The following is a 20,412-nucleotide window of genomic DNA, read 5'->3' on the forward strand; positions in this document are numbered from 1 at the left end:
TTCCGTACATCTCATTATCCAATAAGTAAAATAACTTCAAATGAAATAATTTCGTGAAAAACACAATTAATTTCTATCGAAATCCATCTTTCTGCTAGTTAAGATCCAAGTATAAAATTTGAGAATTCCGTCAATAAATGTTCATACTCAACAAAAATATTAGTCATGAAAATATAGATGGGTTATAAAAATATCTCTTAAAAATGAATGAATGTCTTCAAAAAATTCTTAAAATTTATTTATTATAATAATTTGGGAAGCCATAAATCAATTTTTATAGTTTTGTAACAGATCTCTTTTTGCTAGATATCATATTTAATCCATGCTAAATATATATATATATTTTATTATTTCCACCTGCCTTTTCTTGTTACTCTTGTGCAGATTTTATTGCTTTAAAAACACTGAAAATGGGATTAAAGTTTTTCAATGATTTATTTTAACTATCATTCCTATTTTAAACCCTGTGTGTGATTCATCTCGAGAATATATATACTTGAAGCCAAGTGTCCCAAACTCAGTTCAAGCCCTTTAGCAGAGAACAGTCTTTACAATGCTTTCCAAAGTTTTGAATGTTTTGGCTTTTGCCGCTCTTTTAGGATTGGGTAAGTGTCCTTTTAAAACATGATTTTAACTTATTTAATTTTTATTGTATTTAATATCTACATAAATCTTAGATTCAATCTCATAATATTCTGCTCGAAAACAAGATTCTAAAGGACAAGACATCAGCATTCTGTTATTTTCCGTGTTAGTCCTAGTACATTATTTTCTCTAAGGTAATAAAAAATCTCACTATTATATAAAATTGACGAATAAAAATGGAACTGTCAATTAGAGTTAACTAGGAAAAATAATCATACGTGATAGAGGAAATATTTCAGAAAGAAAAAAATAGAGTGAATATAAGAAACATTTTATGAGAGGAAATGGAATGTCCAGATAAATATTCAGTACTTCTGTTAACTTCGGTACGTAAATCCTCATCCTGTGCTTAAATTATGGGCAGCATGCATCGATACAAAAAGAAGATTCTTCATATGCGTAAAGAACCAAATATCCTTCAGCAAATATTGTGAAGAGGAAGTTTCCGAGTCCAGATATCATCATCATCATTCCCCAAATATCCACTTTGGAGCTTTTTAAATTTCATATTTAAAACGCGAATGAATATTTATAAAAGGGCAGAAACTGTTCTAAAAAGATACAAAGAAAGATTTATCAGTAGCCTTCTTACTTGACCACTTAAATCTACTGATTTAATCTGTTTCTAAATTTGGAGTATAAGACGAGAAAAATTTGAAAATATAAAACCCGGTTAAAATCAAATAGCGGGGTCTCAGTTTTTTTTTTTTTTTTTTTTTTTTTTGAAAGAGACATAAAATATATACGTTCTTTGATAGTAAATGTTAAGCTAATCCAATACAAATTATAGTTTTGTTGATATTCCCAAATTTAAAAACTTTCAGTTTAAATCGTTAAGAAATTCTTTCGTTTAACTCTATGTGGGTAGCTAACATACCCTGTCTCTATTCCTACTTTATACGTTAGCAATTTAATCGAATTTTGGGATGTTGATTCAGATTAGTCAATTTGTCTTCATTTTTGTCAAAAAATCATATGATTTGCAAAATGCTCTTTTATGTTAGTGTTTAGTCTGCCGAAAATTACGGCAAGCTGGGCAACATTAATGTCAAATATAAGAGGAAATATAACGAATTAATCTACAGAGTAAAAGAAAGAAAAGTCCGGAAAATTACCATTATAGGTAAATATACTTGCAAAATAGACTTATAATTACTGACTAATTAAAAAATATATGATCAAATTCACATGCAGATATTTCAAAAAGACATATGACCCTTGATTACTGATTATTTTGAACACGCTTTTTCATGCGAACTTTTCTTAGTCGGATGTCGCCAACACCCAAGCGGGCATGTGCATTGAAAAAAAAAGAATATGAAATATGACAAATTTCTATATTATATTATGCAAATCATACTGAGAAACATGCAATACCAGATATATAAGCTTCTGCATCGGTTATTTCAAATAATTTTGGAAGATAAAATTGATTAATCCTTAGTAAGGTAAAATATTGAAAATAATAATAGTTGTTTATGTAATTATATTATCACATTTGAAATTTTAAGTCATTTTTATTTAAAACAAATTATTAATAAAAATTTTCGATATCAAAAGCCTCATGTCATCAAAATGAACGAAATGCAAGAAAATTAGTAGATGCTCATTTTTTATACTTGCTATATAATTTTCGAAAGATTTGTAGAACATTTACAAATAATTATCTCTATATCGAAATTTAAAAGGCTTATGAGCCAAAAACTATTTTTTTTAATATAAATCCCAGCTAAATTCTAATTAAATTTCTTAATTACCCACTAATGTATATTTGTCAAATTATGACTTTATATGCAGTTCTGAAATATAATTTTCAAACATATTATTTACATAATATTAAAAACTACATTATGTTTTTTTCTTTTGTTTTTTCCTTTCATTGTTGATCAAAATCAAGTTGCTGATGATTAGACAATTTCGTTTGAAATTAAATGTAAAGTTTTAATAAATTCTGAATTTCATAAAAATCAAGAATTTATTGATATTCCTTTATCAAAGCTTTAATTAAAATTTCGTCCCCTTTTTATTATAGCCTTGGGTAAGAAAACATTATCTTTTATTTATTTTCAACATTAAAGTAACGTGTACTTGAGAGGGCGACATTTCCTTCATGTAGTCTAGAAAAATGAAATTGATGACTATTTTGATTAAATGATATTTTGATAAAAAACTATTGATAATAGTTTGATGATATTTGATTTAAAACTATTATTTTTTTGCAAAAATTTTAATCAAGCTCTCCACTTTGTTCGTAGGCTAATTAATATATTATTTTTATCAAAATTATGTTAATATTATTTTGCAAAAATTGTTTTCTAATCGCATTATTTTTTGTTACAGCTGAACGTAAGTTAATTTACATGCTTATACTCAATGATCTTACCTCTTAACGCCATTAATGTTTTAAATCATCTTTAGTGCATCTACTATTAATATGTAAAACAAAATCAATGAAATCTTCAGAGTTGAAAAGTCAATAATGCTGAATAAAAAAGAATGAATTAATTTAAAATTATTTGAAAAGCATTATATTTAATTTAAAACTAAACGTTCAATATTTTGAAAATAATATTTTTAAAATTACTTAAAAAGTAAAAATTTTGAAAATGATTCAAACATAACTTATATGAATCATTTATAAACTCAAAGGCTATATTACTATTTAATTTATCCATGAATGTGTAAAGTATATTATTTATATTTGAAATATTCGCAGAATTCTCTCATAATGGCATTAATTATTTTTATTACAGCGGAACGTAAGAAATGTTTCATTATTTTATATACATAAGCATTTTAGTAACATTTTTCTTTTTCAAGGATGATGTGTTATAAAAAATTTAAAAAAAAAGAAATTAATAAAATTTTCTCTTAAAAATAGGAAATAATAAGATATATGCTCTTTTGTTGCAAAAAAATTAAACATTATTTAAACATAAAATGTCAATACTTACATTTTTTTTTAAAAGATATATATTTTTTATTCTTAATTATAATTGATAATTTTCGATATCCTGAAAATGCATAATTTTTAGACCTAAATTTATATTGAATTCTATGAATAATATTGTAATTTTGATAAATTTAATCATTTGTTAAGAAAATTTCTTTCAAATATAGAACTGTTTTTCATTTGAGTAATATTAAACTATTCAACAAAAGCAGAAAATATTTGAAATAAACTCCTGCAGATTATTTAAAACTTTCTTTCCTTGAATTGTCAAATAAACATCATAGTTATAAATAATATGTGTTTTTTCGTATTTTTCAGCCGGTCACAATGGCAGTAAGTATTTAAAAATGAAGTTTTTAATTTCTTAAATATTTTTATAACCTTGAGGCAAACTAATTGAAAACTGTTCAATATCTTTGAAAAAATACTTTCGACATTTGATGGTCCTGAATTTTTGAAGTAAAAGCACAAAACTATAAATAATCGAGAGTATAATTTCATTATAAATGCAAAATAATGCATTTTACGTAAGAAGTATTATTATAACAGTTTTAATAAAGAAAAAAAAGGAAAGCCCATAAAAGACCTAAGACTTAATTTTCTTACAACGATAATTAGCTTAACTTGCTTAAGTTTTCATATAAAATACAGTTCCATCACCTCACCATAATTTGAAATAAATTTACTTTTTAATTTAATAACAATAATATCAATGATAAACTATATCTTTAAATTGCATTTAAATGCTTACTTTGTTCGAAGTAGCCAAAGTGTAAAGCGCCGAAATCACAAAATTCTCATATGGGATGGAGGCTTTTGTTCATCCTACATCGTTCCAGTATTGAAATATCAAGATCAACAATACTCCTACAATAGCAATAGCCAAGATTAAGGCTCGATATTAAAGGCGTGTCAGTGTGTTATTATTCTGTTCTTTCTTCCCTTCGGACTTTCTGCCTTTCATTATCTCATGAAATGGTAAACAGCAAGCTTGTGCCATTAATGTTCTTTCCTCTTCTGAACGAGGATACGTGATAAAAAGTAAAACTATTTTTGAAATTCCTTCCATGGTGCATAGAATTTAAGAATGTGACAAATATTAAAAATTCTTCTTGAATAGAGAAAATTGTGAATTGATAGCATCTTAGAGAAGGCATTACCGTTCATGCAGAATATCGCAGTTGTTTTCAATGAAATCAGAATAATCAGTGCCATCTATATCTATGTAAGAACTTCCAAGCAAACAAAAGAACATTAAAATTCAACACAGACACCCAGAAAATGAATATAAAAAAAAATATTAACCAACCCTCAGAAGGAATTTGGTAAAGGAAGTTATTCTTGGTGTTCCTTTATCATTATTGTCGAAGTTAACAAGATTCCATGCATCATGTTCCAGTCTTAGGAACTTGATATTTGAGGTAATAAGTGACATAAATTCCGTTCCCGATTGATCCGAAAGCTCTGCAAATATTTTAGAAATAAATCGGAAATATGAAAAATTATTCCCATACCTATCTGGATATATTTTTTATGCTAGTAATAGCACAGGCTTGTGAAGCAGACATTAACAGAAAATCTCTATAATCAGCTAACATGTTTTTATTTGAAACATTTAAATTGATTCTTCTATTGAAATGATTATTGGATATTACAGGATAATAATTCTCCAATCTTAAATTCTCCTTAAAATTCTGCACTATTTCAGCCTTTTAACTGTTACTTGTATAAAAAACATGAACATCAAAGAACGTATTTCAAGTATCATATGGAGAAAGAGAAATTCCTTTTCTAAATCCATACTCTATTAAAATATAGAACTTATAGAAATCAATCAAGATGGCTTAATATATTATCTTTCCCCCATCCAAAATATAATGCATTGTAAAATAGTTTAATTCATGTAATGTCGAACTGATATCTTTTCAGCGAGGGTGAAGAAATCGCAGTCCATTCTAGACAGGAATGATATATGAGAACAACTTCATTGTTTGATTATCCTTAAGACATTTATTATACATATTTTCAGAATGGCATAGAATAGAATTATAATCCAATTAAATGTTGCGTGTTTCAATTCTTTGGAAAAAGAACCCTTTGAAATATTTCGGTCTGGAATAAAACTTAATAGTGTAAATTTTGAGCATTTAGCTTAATATAAAAATGCAAAATTCTATGCATGGCCCTTGATACCATGCAGTCCGTCTTTATAATGCTAAATTGATTTTAATCAGTAGATAACATGCAATAAAAATAAAAAAAATTTCTTTTATTTCTTCTGATTAGGGTGTTTTTTACTACAGTATCTAACAGGAATATTTTAGTTAAGATCTTCAGATAATAACTTTCTAATTATCTGTTTTTAAGTTTCATTTTTGACATATATCCCTTTTCAACGTACTTTTTACTTTTAATTTTGGAAAATTTCCTCCAATTATTAGGCTGATATTAGATTCCTAGTTTGTTTTCTAAAGAAACGTTGTGGAAAACTTCGCATTGGAACATTATTTTTTAATAGGATTTCACAAACAGAATTTCATGATGTACAATCTTAATTTATGCAAATCTAGGATTCACATATTCTCTTTTATGACGATAAAATGGAGTCAAAATCCTTCAACTGATGTCTTTAGTAAAACATTAATCGTATTTTCTTCGATTTTTATTTATTTTTTCTTAATTTACTTCACTATTATACTGAGACACTGGATATCAAATATTGACTTCAGGACACTTCAATTTTTACTTTTACTAAGCAAAAGAATGTCTTCACTTTAACTGTAATAAGTTATTCTATTTTATGCAATAATTTTTACATCTAAAACATGTTAAAACTAGTTTATCCAATATTGTTTCACGAACTCTTTGACAAATTATTAACATTCAAATGAATTAAAGTTACTGCAACTGATTGTTACAGTAATGTAGTTTTAATTGAGCAAAGAATAGTTTTTTTTGTGAATTATTTAATATAACCTTTAAACATGTTTCTTATAAATAAGTAGTTTTCTCGCATAATATTTATAATTATTTTATTTCATTAATATTATTGTTACAAAACGTGAAAATTACTTTGCAGGTAAAAATAGTCAAAATTACAAAATAAAAATTCTTTAATCTATAATCATAACTCGAAAAGACTTTCTCCCATTTTAAAATGAAAAATTATTTCACAAAGAATTTAATGTTGAATATGAATCTGCAGTTGTAATAAATTGAAGTAACCTTTTACAAACGAAAAATTGCGAATTATTTTTCCAAATTATATCCGTAAAATGTTTAAACGAAATATTATTAGAATATTATTTAGAAAAAAAGTAGTAATCCAGCATAATTAATATTAAAAAACTTTTCTTTTTTCAGATATATTTGATGATGCCGCCAGTGTTTTGGACAACTTCTTCGGAACAGGATAAATTTCACGGACATTCCTTAGAATGAGTTTACTGACAACAGCAATTATGGATACGACTGATTGAATCATATATTGCAATAATATACGTCTATACACTTTAAACAACCGACTGTAATTAGCTAAAGTCTATTCCTGTAATTTATTAAATACCCCCTGAATGCAAAAATTTTAAAAAATAAACATAATACAAAAGAATATGTCTAACATTTATTTCATTTCCTTAATGTCCATTTTATTTTTGCAGGTAAGAACTAAAATAAATAATTTTTAATTGTTTCCTTCATACATAGAAAATGATTTTTACAAACTAATTATATTTATTTATTTCTTCGGGTTTTTTCCTCTTCTACTTTGTGCCTTAAATGTTGTATCAAAAAACAATCATTGATTGCACATTTCATTTATCCGATACAATTATCATCAAATAATAAAACATGATTAAGGAAATCCAGTCCATTAACCATATTATTTGAGAAAAAAATGTGATATATTCAGCTTATTTAAATATTTATTTTGTTATTTCAATACAGTAATTCGTAACAATTTCTTTAACAAATTAAACTTTCTTTCATAAAATAATAAGAAGAAACTTTTAAGTTTGAAAGGTAAATATAATACTTTTTTAAATAATTACTAGCTAAAATTCCATATTTTAAATGACGATTGTCTTATAAAGGTTAAAGATATAAAAATAATGAATTTGTATAAAACTTGAAAATTCTTTTCAATACAAAATCACGCATATCTCTCTTATTTTTGATTATATTTGTATATCTTATTTATCCTTATTTGCAACTGCAAAAATACCTGTGTACTTAGCACAGATGAAGAAATAATATTTAAATTTCTTAAAGATGTTACTATCGTACTATTCTTTTTTAGCTAGATTGTATCAAATCTTCTTTATCAAATATCAGTTTCGCCAAGAATTAAAGATATAAAAAATATTTATCACAAAGTTTATAATTTTATTTCATTTTTCTTTCAATATCCGAGTATTAACTCTTTCGTGGTCCTTTCCTGTCCACGGAAATTTCTGTTCTTCAACGCATTAGTACAAATAAAAATGAAAGCTCAAACAATTAAGCATTTATAATTTGTTACTCTTGAAGCGCGTTACGGGTGTCCTGCAGAAATTTCACTTGAACACGCTAGACGCGTTGTGGAAGACGAAGAGATTAACTTATACATCATACACCATACATACAAATACACCATAATCGTCTTTCTCGTTATAAATAGAAACACAAAAAAAATCAATAGGCACTATTTCTTTTTTTTTATTATTTAATGAAAACTTCTTAGCTAACATTCAGGATGTTAGCTGATTATGATTCAACACAATGGTATTCCACGATGTTAGATGATGCATTGCAAATTTCTTTCCATTTCATATTGACAATATTTCTACAACTTTAACTGCAAAAAGTTAATCTGCAATATAAGGTGAAAATCACCAAGTGTAATAAATATAAATGAATGCTTTCTGGTATAAAATTTTATAAATTCACCTTTTTTATGTATAATATAAATGATCCCACACGACTTCTTTGAATTTCGCTATGAACCTAAACTTATTGATGTTCTATCTAAACGTCGAACTGGAATACAAATATTTCTATTGCAATTAGCTAAAATAATATCTTATTAATGAAACTGAAAAATAACAAGCATCATAAACCATCTCCCAAAAATGTTTTAAATAAATAGAAATTTTAGGCACTTTCAAATTATTTTTAACAAACATCATCCAGTTAAGGTATCCGACTACGCTGAAAACACTGGTTATCGACCACATTGGCGAATTCTTTTTTTATTATTATTTCTTGTAGTTCAGGCTTTCCTCTTTCCAAAATAGTATTTTCTAGGAAAAGGAAGGTCTGACCTATCATCCAGGAGAAAATTTAAAAGATAAAGATTAAAATTTAAATTAAAGATTAAATTTTAAAGATTAAAATTTAAAGAAAAATTTTAGCTAAAAATTATTTAACTTCAATTTTCTCAAACTTTAATTTTCATAAAAATTATCCACCGTTAACATGATATCTCAAAAACTAATAGAGGTATTTACATAAAAATATCAGCGTGTGTTTCAAATAATATGGGCAATTAAATGAACCAAAAGTTTTATTGTTGGTGAAATACCTTTTCATTTATAGGTGTTTTTAGAAAAATTAAGTTGTAAATTTATGGAAAAAATGTATATATACATATATTTTTACCCATAATTTCTTTGCATCTCAAAATGTTTCTTAGATTTTGGTTCATTTAATTCATCATTATATTGTATAACTTGTGTATAAAGAAAAATAAGATTGCTGCATTACAATTTTGTATAGAGTGTTAACCGTTTTGGTAAAATTTCATTAAAATTTACTACAAATTTTCCTATTTCTCAAAATATATTATATTTCCAAATAATTTTTTTTGTATGTATAGTATTTATAATTGACAATACATCTAAAAACCATAAATAGTTTTTAAAAAATCCATATATAGTTTTTAAAAAAATCCAATTGTTCAAAAATATTCCTTCGAACGTAGTCGGTTACCTTAGCTGCAAAATAAAACATTCTATGTTTTTGCAATATTTTTGCCTTTATTTGATGCTCTGTTTTTAGAAAAAATGCTGTAAACTGCAATGTTTTACAGAAAGATAATTTCAAATATAATATATACCAATATATTGATATACCAATTAAAATAATTTCATGTATATTAATTTTAACATAAAAACTATTTTCGTATGAAATATGATAAAAAAACGCCCTTTTTCCAAGATAAATGTATTGAAATGAAATTAAAAATTCAAAAAAAAATAGTAACGGAGTAGCTTAATTGTCATGCAAATCATCTGCGTAAAATTTCATTACTTAAAAAAATACGTTAAACTTTCTAATTATTTAATAATAATTTAGATTAAAATTGCATCAAAGTAAAGAAAATTTGAAAAGGCAGAATGTTTAACTTGAAATAATATAGATCGTCCGATGTGTCTGGAAGAAAATGTCAAAATATCAAATACTTTCTTATCGTCTGAAGCAGCTATTGTCGTGAAACATCTCAATATACTGTTTCAATTGCTGTTTTACTGTTTATTGCTGTAAATACTATTTCATTTGCAGAAAAGCATTACTTTTCTTACTTCTGTTTGAGTGATTGACTTTTACCTTCTTTTAAGCAATTAGTTAAGTCACTAATTTAAGACAATCGTTAATGTGGTAAAAATCATATTGAAATAAAGAAATTTTTAAAAGATGGTGTTAGAATTGTACAAAATTAAAATTAATCTTTATGAGTGTAATTTTATAAAGTTAATAATAATTTAGAGAAACAGAACGAAGGAATAAAATTGCCGCTGCAAATTTCAATTCCGAAGTTACTTAAAAATGTTTCTTCTGCAATAATCTTCCCTCAGAATTATTGCTAAAAAAGGCCAGATTTTGGTTAATTTCTATATAATTGAAAGTTATGTTAATTTTAAAACTTAGTAAAATTTATAGTATTCTTTCTCTTATCTATACTTATAATAAAGCTCAATGTGTGTGTGTGTGTGTGTGTTGGCGCTCTACAGGCCAGGTCATTTGACATACAGCTATCAAATTTGGTACATGTATACCTTAGAGGTCGAGAATGTGCACCTGGGGTCCCTTTTTTTGAAATTTTAATTATTAATTAAAAACTAACTTTCCCGCCAAAAAAATCTTCCATTTTTCCCACCGCCAACTTTTCCGCCAAAAAAATCTTCCATTTTCCCCACCGCCAAATAAGTAAGGCATCAGTTGTTTTTTTCTCCCAACAGTAATGAGGCTAGGGTTAACAGTTTTCGACAGATTATTTCAAACGATTCTGTTTATTTTCTTAATGTTTTATGAATTTAAAATTAAACATTGTTAATTAATCCATGTTTCAGATTCCTTCTGAAGTACTTTTGAATTAAAATAACACAGAAAATAGGAAATTAAAAATGTCTAATCTGCATAGCGTTACCCCAACTGGCGTAGAAAAATTTACGCATTTGCGTTAACGTAAACTGGCGAAGAAAATCCACGCATGCGCATTGTTCTGATTGTTGGCATGACAACCAACGGACGATTTAAATTATTTTTAGGTTAGTTGCATGCTTTTGCAAGTAAAATGTATTTATGTTAGTTATATATTTTTTGTATATGCTTATAGTTTTAAGTACATCGTTTTTTAAGTAGTTTTTTTAAACCTGTTTTCGACCGATTATTTTAAACGATTCATTTTATTTTCTTAGTGTTTGATGCATTTAAAATTAAACATTGTTAATGAATCGATCTGTTCATGATGAATCTGAGAAATTTTTGTTGACAAATTCTTGAGATATTACATAAATTAAGAAAGATATTCTTTAGTGACCATAAAGTTTAAACGCTCAGTGACTCTATTATCAGTAATCATATTATTAAAAAAATGCTTTGTTTCAGTAAAAAATATTATTATACTAGCCGCCTTTGGCGACCAGCCGGTTCGCCAATCTTAATGTTCGTTAAAATTTTAATAATTAAATATTTTATGCAATTCCTACTTTAATAGCTTCTTCATCAAAATATTTTAAAACTTCACATTTTGATAGTCATATAATTCTCTCATAATATTATAAACGCCTTCAGTCATAACGTAATATGTATCTCTCTCATTTTCAGTTAGTTCCCGTAGAATTTATACTATAAATTAAAGTGGAAAAGGATTAATCTGCAATTAATATAATAATATTTTTTACTGAAACAAAGTATTTCTTTATAATATGATTACTGAAAACAGTCACTGAGCGTTTAAACTTTATGGGCACTAAAGAATATCTATCCTAATTTATGTAATATTTCAAGAATTTGTCAACAAAATATTCTCAGATTCATTATGACCAGACCGATTCATTAACAATGTTTCATTTTAAATGCATCAAACACTAAGAAAATAAAACGAATCGTTTAAAATAATCGGTTGAAAATAGGTAAAAAAAACTAAAAAAACGATGTACTTAAAACTATAAGCGTATACAAAAAATATATAACTAACATAAATACAATTTAATTACAAAAACATGCAACTAACCTAAAAATAATTTAAATCATCCGTTGATAATGGTTGTCATGTCAACAATCAGAACACAATGCGCTTGCTTGAATTTTCAACGCCAGTTAAGGTAACGCAAATGCGTTTTTAATTTCCTTTATTCTGTTTCATTTTAATTCAAAAGTACTTAAGAATGAATCTGAAAGATCGATTCATTAACAATGTTTCATTTTAAATGCATCAAACATTAAGAAAATAAATAGAATCGTTTCAAATAATCAGCCAAAAAATCTTAAGCCTAGCCTCATGACTGTTGGGAAAAAAAACTGAAGCCGTACTCATTTGGCGGTGGGGAAAATGACAAGATTTTTTTGGCGGGAAAATTAGTTTTTAATTAATAATTAAAATTCTAATTAAAAATTCAAAAAACGGGCTATCCTATCTTTTAAGTTAGATCAAACTGCACACGGTGTGCAAATTTGATTAAAATCGGTTAAGTAGTTTAGGAGTCCATCGTGGACAAACAACGTGACACGTAATTTATATATATTAAGATTAAATGCAGATTAATCATTTACACTTTAATTTAAAGCATAATTTCTACGAGGGGTAACAGAAAATTAGAGAGATACATATCACGCTAAAACTGAAGGCCTTTATAATATTATGAGTGAATTATATGACTATCAAAATTTGAAGTTTTAAAATATTTTGCTGAAGAATCTATTAAAGTTGGAATTGCGTAAAATATTTAATGGTACGACCGGAGTTTTATCCCGTGCTTGGCGAAATTTTTAAAAATCGCAAACAACGGCCTTGCGAAATGTTCAAAAGCAAAGAAGCAGATGTTCAATTATAGTGCATAATAAAGATTGCCAGCTTTGGTGCGTTATCGCAAATTGGCGAAGAAGGGGGTTAAACTCCGGTTCAACCTATTTAATTATTAAAATTTAAACGAACATTAAGATTGGCGAACCGGCTGGTCGCCAAAGGCGGCTAGTCTTAAATAATAAGTCTGATCCATTTGTTTAAAAGGAGATGTGAAACAAATATATTTTATATATATCTAGACACAATTTATTCGTATTAAATATTCATGTTACTAAACTAAACCAAGAATATAGTATTTGTTGTTCATAATTGAATCAACAGTAATTCTTTCTCCTGCGTATTACTTATGATAAAATTTTAGAAATATATATATATATATATATATATATATATATATATATATATATATATATATATATATATATATATATATATATATATATATATATATATCTTTACGATAGGACGGACATATCTTCGTTAAAGATAGGACATTTAATGGGATTTATAAAACATCATTTTACATTAATGCGATAACTGAAATTGTTCCAAAAATTTAATCTTATAGGCAACTTTTTAACGATAGAAGAAAGGTTTTCTGGAATATTTCAAACGAACCTGAGAGCAGATTATTTTTTCGCCATTTCGTCAAAGAAGAATTTCTGTTCGAAATAGTTCTAGGTGAAAAAATATGTTGTAAAATTGAAAATTTTCAAAATAAAAATGATCATTAATGTAATGTATATGCATGAATTTTTTAGCAAGCATTAAAAAAAATATATTCTAAACCATTCCTACACATGGAAAACCACAATGTTACGATTCATTTGAATTCTGAGAACTCTAAAACATTGAGACAGAAATATCCTTTCAGGGATCATAGTGCCTGATGAACTGAAATATTACAAAAGGAAGTCAACTAAGAGCAAAGAATAGCTGAAAGCAATACAGAAAAGATTGAAAAATTAATCGAAAATCATTACTTCAGAAATAAAGTGCAGTCTTCTAGTATAAAATAACAAATATTAAAGAAGTAAAATGTATCACACAAAAAAATATATTTTCAACTCAAAATTTGTGTAAACAAAATAAAAAAAATTGGATATTCTTTAATTTTTTTTTTTTTTTCATATTTAACAGGGGGAAAATAAAAAAAAAGTCCTGAAGCAAAAAGATGGGGCCTTCATATGCATTTACTTTATTTCAATAATGGCCAAAATTAAAATAAATCAACAAAATTTTTGAATTTCTTTAAAAGATATTAACAAAATTTTCTTGGTGAGCATAATCAACGTTTACGAAATAATTTCTGAAGTATTTGGAAAACATGAATCTAAAACAATTAATATTATTCACGGATAAAGAACGAAAAATGAGGTATAGAATTAAGTAATTGTATTCTTTGAAACTTTATTTTCTAATCCAAAGCCTTCAATGATAATAGTTTATTAACTTTTGACTAACATATGAATTATTATAGTAAACTATCACTAATTAAGTACATTGAGATTCATGTTTTTCAAATAAAATAGTATGGGCAGTAAAACAGCAAACCATTATTAATTGTAATTTCATCTACGTTTAAGATAAAAATTCAGTAAGTTTACTTCTTCTTGAAGTAGCTCGATTCTCAGAGAGCAATTTATTCCGGAACTCTCTTTTCTAAAAAAATGTCTGACCAGTATGAGCATTCTAGAATCAGAAAACCGATTTTGAAATTTACATATGTAGTAAACAAAAAAAACTATAAATTACTATTTGCTAATTGCAGATTATTGTTCTTCCCAATATGCAATTTTCGTAATATGCAATATCTATTTTTATATAAAAAAATCTTTTTTTTAAATGTTTAATTTTAAATGTCGTTTGTCTGCTAGTCATAATTCAAGCATAAAATTTAGAAATTTTTACAATTATAACATATACATTACAAAAATACTATTCATAAATATGTTGGTATAAAATAATTTGGGAATCCATAAATCTCATTTTATAGTTTTGTAACAAATCTGTTTCAGTTTAACAGCTGCATTTATTCTACACCAGGAAAGAATTTATTCCTGCAATAACATTGAAAAGGGTTTTAAATACTTTTGTAAATGGTTACTACATTTTATTTAATGTATCTTTAATGTCAGTTTGTGATTTTTCTCGAATATATATAACTGAAATCAAGTCTCCCAAAATTAGTTCAAGAAACATTATCCAAGAACAGTCTCTACAATGTTCTCCCAAGTTTTAAATGCTTTGGCTTTTGCCGCCCTTTTAGGATTGTGTAAGTATCTTATTAATATTTAAATTCTCTTAACCCTTTGAAACACCATATTCTTTTCTTGTCACGATATAATGAAATATTTTTAGGATTGAGAATGACTTAAGAAAAGTGATTCGTTTAGCTTGTAAAATAAATTTAATTTAATTTATTAATTGATTTGATTAGTCAATAACTAAAAAATAAAAATAAAAAACATATCATTTTGTGTGACATAATAAATAACTGCATCTAGAATTCTATCTTGTTGAAAATGTTTTGAGAAATAACTACGAGATAAATAATTTTATTCAAAAATAAATGAATATGGTGGCGAAAGGGCATTAGAAAGAGGTTAATTGATTTATCTCCTTCTGAATTTAATCTTTAGGCAAAACCCAAACTTAATTTCATCACATCCTATTCCAAACGCGAATATGGAAAATAAAACATGAATTTACTTATATTTTCTTTCCAAGTCTTTCGATTAAAAATCGCAGAGTCACATTAGATAGAATATAAAGCAAATTACTTTTATATTTTTTTATATTGGTGGAAAATTTTACCATTGCATCACATTGATGGACAGAATAGTATACATGATGGATATGATCCAATATACATGCATATATAAACTAAAATGCGAAAATGCATGGGATATCTCAAATTAACGTGCCGTACCTCCTTTTGTCTAGCGAAATATAGCGATTCGATGAAGCATGAACTCTAAAACTCAAGTTCTCAGTAGAAATAATTAATCATGCCGCCTCAATAGACGTTCATAATTGCAACAGTATTAATATTGCAACAGTATAATTATTCAACAGCGCTGAATAATTATAATTGTATAATTCATAAATGTCAAATCTGCTTAATATCTATGTTTGAGTAAGCAACTTGAATTAAAATCAAAATCAATCTCTTATTAGACCTCCATTTATTGTTAAAAAATTAAAAATGCTTAAGTTGGTATCAGAATAAAAAAATTTCCAAATAATATGATAGGACCAAAATAAACTCAGTAACTTACTCAATTTAATAGTCAAAGCCATTCAGATTCACGAATAGTAATACAAAATAGTTATTATATTATCAAATGTTTTCTTGCATTTTTCTCAAAAATGTAGACAATAAAAAATCTGAAATAATAAAAAAAAATACTAAAATAAAAATGTTAGATATGAAAAGAATGTGAAGCAAGTGTAAAGTTTAAGTGTAAATGAAGTAAAGTATAAGCATATTAAGAATTCAATATTTATATTCCTTAACAAAAATTCATGTAGCTTCATATAAAAATTCTTTGCAGTTTCTCAAAATAATAATATTGATTCGAAACATATAATATACAAAAAGGAAATTCCATAAGGTTTCTAATGCAAAACTTTCTTTTATTCAAAATTCTTAATAAATCTATGTATTTTAAATTGAATAGCATAATACTTGTTCGGTAATTAAGCCATAATCCTAGTGTGCACTCAACTTTATTTGAATTTTTATTTTACTTCTAAGAATCCAATTGAAGGATCTTGCGATAAGATCAATATCAGCTTGCTTGTAGCAAAACTGCCAATTAAAGATAATTTGGCAAGCTTTTCCAACAATACAATATTTGATAAAAAATACCTCCAAAAACATTAAAAAAGCTTCTTAGAACAAAGGAAAGCAAAAAATATTTTTTTATAGAATCATAACTGGATTTTATATGATTAAAAGTGACATCATTAGTTGTCCTAAGACAGAATTTATTGCTATAATCAGATTACAAATGATGATAGATCAACAAAAGAATCATCCCAATTAATTTGTTCATTTTATTACTCTTTCAAACAGTTTGTGATTCATTTCGAGCATATATATATTTGAGGGCTAGAGTCCCCAAATCAGTTCAAGTGCTTTAGCAGACTACAAGTCTTTATAATGCTCTCCCAAGTTTTGAATGCTTTGGCTTTTGCCGCCCTTTTGGGATTGGGTAAGTGTCTTTTTAATTTATAATGTTCAGTTAAATGATTTACCTTTTATTGAGTTTTATATTCAGATTTTTATTCGTCTCAATGTTGGCCTATCTACTTGAAGACAAACTGTCTATTGAAATGTGTTTTATTGAAATATTGCTATTGGATATATCTTTATTAAAATTAGGATATTTTTGATAATTCACTAAACTATACAGAAGAAAAATGCTCTTAAAGTAACTCTAGAAAGGAGGATCCTGAAAAGTAATTCTAAGAGCCTCTTCCATTTTCCTCATTTTGGCAATTAAGTCTAAGAAAAAAATTATAGAGACATATTAGGGACATTATGAATCAATTCATATAATTGTTTTTAAATCATGTTAAATATTGGCAAATCTCTCTTGAATTAAAAGCTACTACTAAGAATTTTGTTGTTTTAAAAATGAATATTTATTATATACAAACATGGTTTTATATTTGACAACATTACAAATTATAGACTGAAATTTGTTTTAATGCTATATGGCTATTAGACATATTTTAATTAAAATTGGCACTTTTTTTTTGATAATTTGCAAAATTGTACAGAAGAAAAATGCTCTTAAGGTATCTCTAGAAAACGCATAAATTTACAAAATTCAAATGATCAAAAAGCAAAATCATAGCCTCAGATGTAATAGATTTTCTTATTGATTTTTCATAAAACATCATTATTGCCACAAAATTTCTGCTTAAAGATATTTAATTTTACTGTCTTGTTTTGACTTTATAAAATTTCTATTAATTTTGAAAATAATGTTTTATATCATTTTTTGCCCCTTTTTGCAAATAGAATTCCACAAAAAAAAACTTCCCGCAAGACAAACAATGTATTTGTCCAAAGAATGAGTGTTTCCAGTAGATTATCTCTTTCCCCTTATTCATGAAAACATGTGGAGAAACTAAATTGCTATATCGCCACCAGCATTCATACAAATGCTATAAACTCAAAATTGGCTCCATTACAAAGGTTGTATACTCAGGTCCTTTGGAGTGAACCATAAACAGCTACTCTGACCCACTGAAAGGCCCACGGATAAATTTCTATTACCGTACACCACGACAGCATATGCAGTGACTAAGGTTGAATCCTATGAGCCATGACCGGCCACGGTACAACTTCAGTATAAAGCACTTCAGCTCAGCTCATATCACTCCTGTACCCGTTAGAGGGACAGAAACCAAGCATTAAACCGAAAGCTTCTTATCCCTATATTTGACGTATAATGTTTTATATCGTTTTTCGCCCTGTTGTTGCAACTAGAATTCCCCTCAAAAACACTTCTCGCAAGACAAACAATGTATTTGTCCAAAGAATGAGTGTTTCCATTAGATTATCTCCTTCCCCTTATGCTTGAATACATATGGAGAAACTAAATGACTAGATCACCACCAACTGCGATTCAAATACTATAAGCTCAAAATTGGCTCCATTACAAAAATCGTATACTCAAAATCTTTAGAGTGAACCATAAACAGCTACTCTGACCCAACTAAAAGCACATGGATAAACCTGAATGATCATACGCCCCAACAGCATACGCAGGGACTAAGTTTGAATCTTATGAGCCATGACCGGCCACGGTACAACTTCTCCTGTATAAAGCAGATGCCTCTACCACTTACCATTTCTGTACCCATAAGAGTGGCGGAAATCAACCATCACACCGAAAGCTTCTTATCCCTATATCTGAGGTGATTCCTGGGAGGGGAGATTTGAGAGTGAAGTTCATCAAGTCTTCAATGAGAATATACCTGATCCTGAGAATACACCATCATTCCTCAAAGAATCTGTCAACTTATTTATCTATTCGGCAATGTCTTATACACAAAATGCCACATCCTCATTCTCTTCAAGCAAACAAGAATTAAAGCAAAGGAAGGGAAATCTGTGAAATTCAAAAAAATGTGTTAATATTGCGAAGATTATAGAAAAAATAAAGAATAATTGCCAAATTATTTGTAAAGGCATAAATTTAAAATCAACTTTCAACTAAGCAACTTAGTATTGTCAAAATAAAAGACCAGACTTAAGAAGTAAAAAAAAAAAAGTTGAAATAAAGAATAGATAATATTGAATACTAAAACACATTCAGCTTCTGTGGTTGATATTTTTTCTGAGATTTTGCTTCTGAGCAATTTTTGCACATAAGCCATGAATAAGTTCATAAATCTGTTTTGTTTTTTGTTTTTCTGAAAAACTATCATTTTAGTGAAGAACATGAATTTCAAAAATATTTTTCTACTATATTTCTTTATGCATGATTTATAATTCTAAAAGATTCGATAACGATTACGTTCACAGAGCAAATTACTTAAAAATAATTTTCCTGAAAAAAAAATGTATTTAAATTTTTTACTTGGCATTTGGTTTTTTTTAAAATTTGTCTTTATTAATAATTTGACAAATCCATTTTTTTTTCATGTATATGATTTACATTATATTGAAAGCTCATTCTACTTTTTGAAATGTTTCAGATTTCTTTCTCTCCTTTGCTGAACATTTAGATTCTAAATAATATCATAAATGTGCGAAAAGTTTCTTTTGAATTTCACAGTAAATTTTGATATTGATCTTAGTTATTTCTGTATCCATTGTTATTTCTGTATTAAAGCCCTTTTACTAATGATCTACTTCTTTTATCTTGCAGCTTTAGGTAAGAAGATGATCCTTTATATCAATCTCAGTATATTAAACACAAGTTTAAATTATACTTGAGGGCTGTTATTTTCATGATGTGTTTGAAGAAATGAATTCTAATTATGATGATATAAATTTCTTTGCAAATAGTATTTGAATCAATGTTTTATCCCATTTTTTATATGCATAATTATCCTTTAACCTAATAAATTTGATTTGAAAATCACTATATTAATTATACACAAATATCAGAATTTTTTTATACTTAACATTTATGGCAATTTTTGTTGCTTGCGTGAAACAGTTTCACAATAATGTATTCCATTTCAGTTAATGTCTAAAGCTTTCAAAGAGTTTTCTCAAATGAAATAAACCTTTTTCTTCAAATTGAATACATATTTATGAAAGAGTTATATTGTGATACGAACGAGTTAACAGCAGTTACAGTGGTTGCCAAAAGTGTGGACATTTTTTGAAAGTTTTATATTTTTAAACTTTGCGTGCTTGTAGAATGTATTAATTTTCACTTAAATACAAATGTTTATATATCAAATTGAAGGTAATTTAATGTAAAATTTATAACAAAAACAGTATTACAATATCTGTATTAAAAAAAAGTTACGCTCATTTTAGTAGAACAAACAA

General features: G+C 26.6%; 2 long non-coding RNA genes across 2 annotated transcripts; both read left to right on the plus strand.

The window, feature by feature from the left end:
• Window positions 1–419: 419 nt before the first annotated feature.
• LOC129957051 (uncharacterized) lies at window positions 420–7,208 on the plus strand. The gene is made up of 3 exons (XR_008782726.1): window positions 420–605; window positions 2,678–3,931; window positions 6,962–7,208. It is a non-coding gene; the product is annotated as an uncharacterized LOC129957051 (long non-coding RNA).
• Window positions 7,209–15,071: 7,863 nt separating this feature from the next.
• On the plus strand, window positions 15,072–19,963 carry LOC129957084 (uncharacterized). The gene is made up of 3 exons (XR_008782735.1): window positions 15,072–15,159; window positions 16,966–17,104; window positions 19,778–19,963. It is a non-coding gene; the product is annotated as an uncharacterized LOC129957084 (long non-coding RNA).
• Window positions 19,964–20,412: the final 449 nt, after the last annotated feature.

This window comes from Argiope bruennichi, chromosome 2 (assembly GCF_947563725.1).
Source record: "Argiope bruennichi chromosome 2, qqArgBrue1.1, whole genome shotgun sequence".
Taxonomy (NCBI): domain Eukaryota; kingdom Metazoa; phylum Arthropoda; class Arachnida; order Araneae; family Araneidae; genus Argiope; species Argiope bruennichi.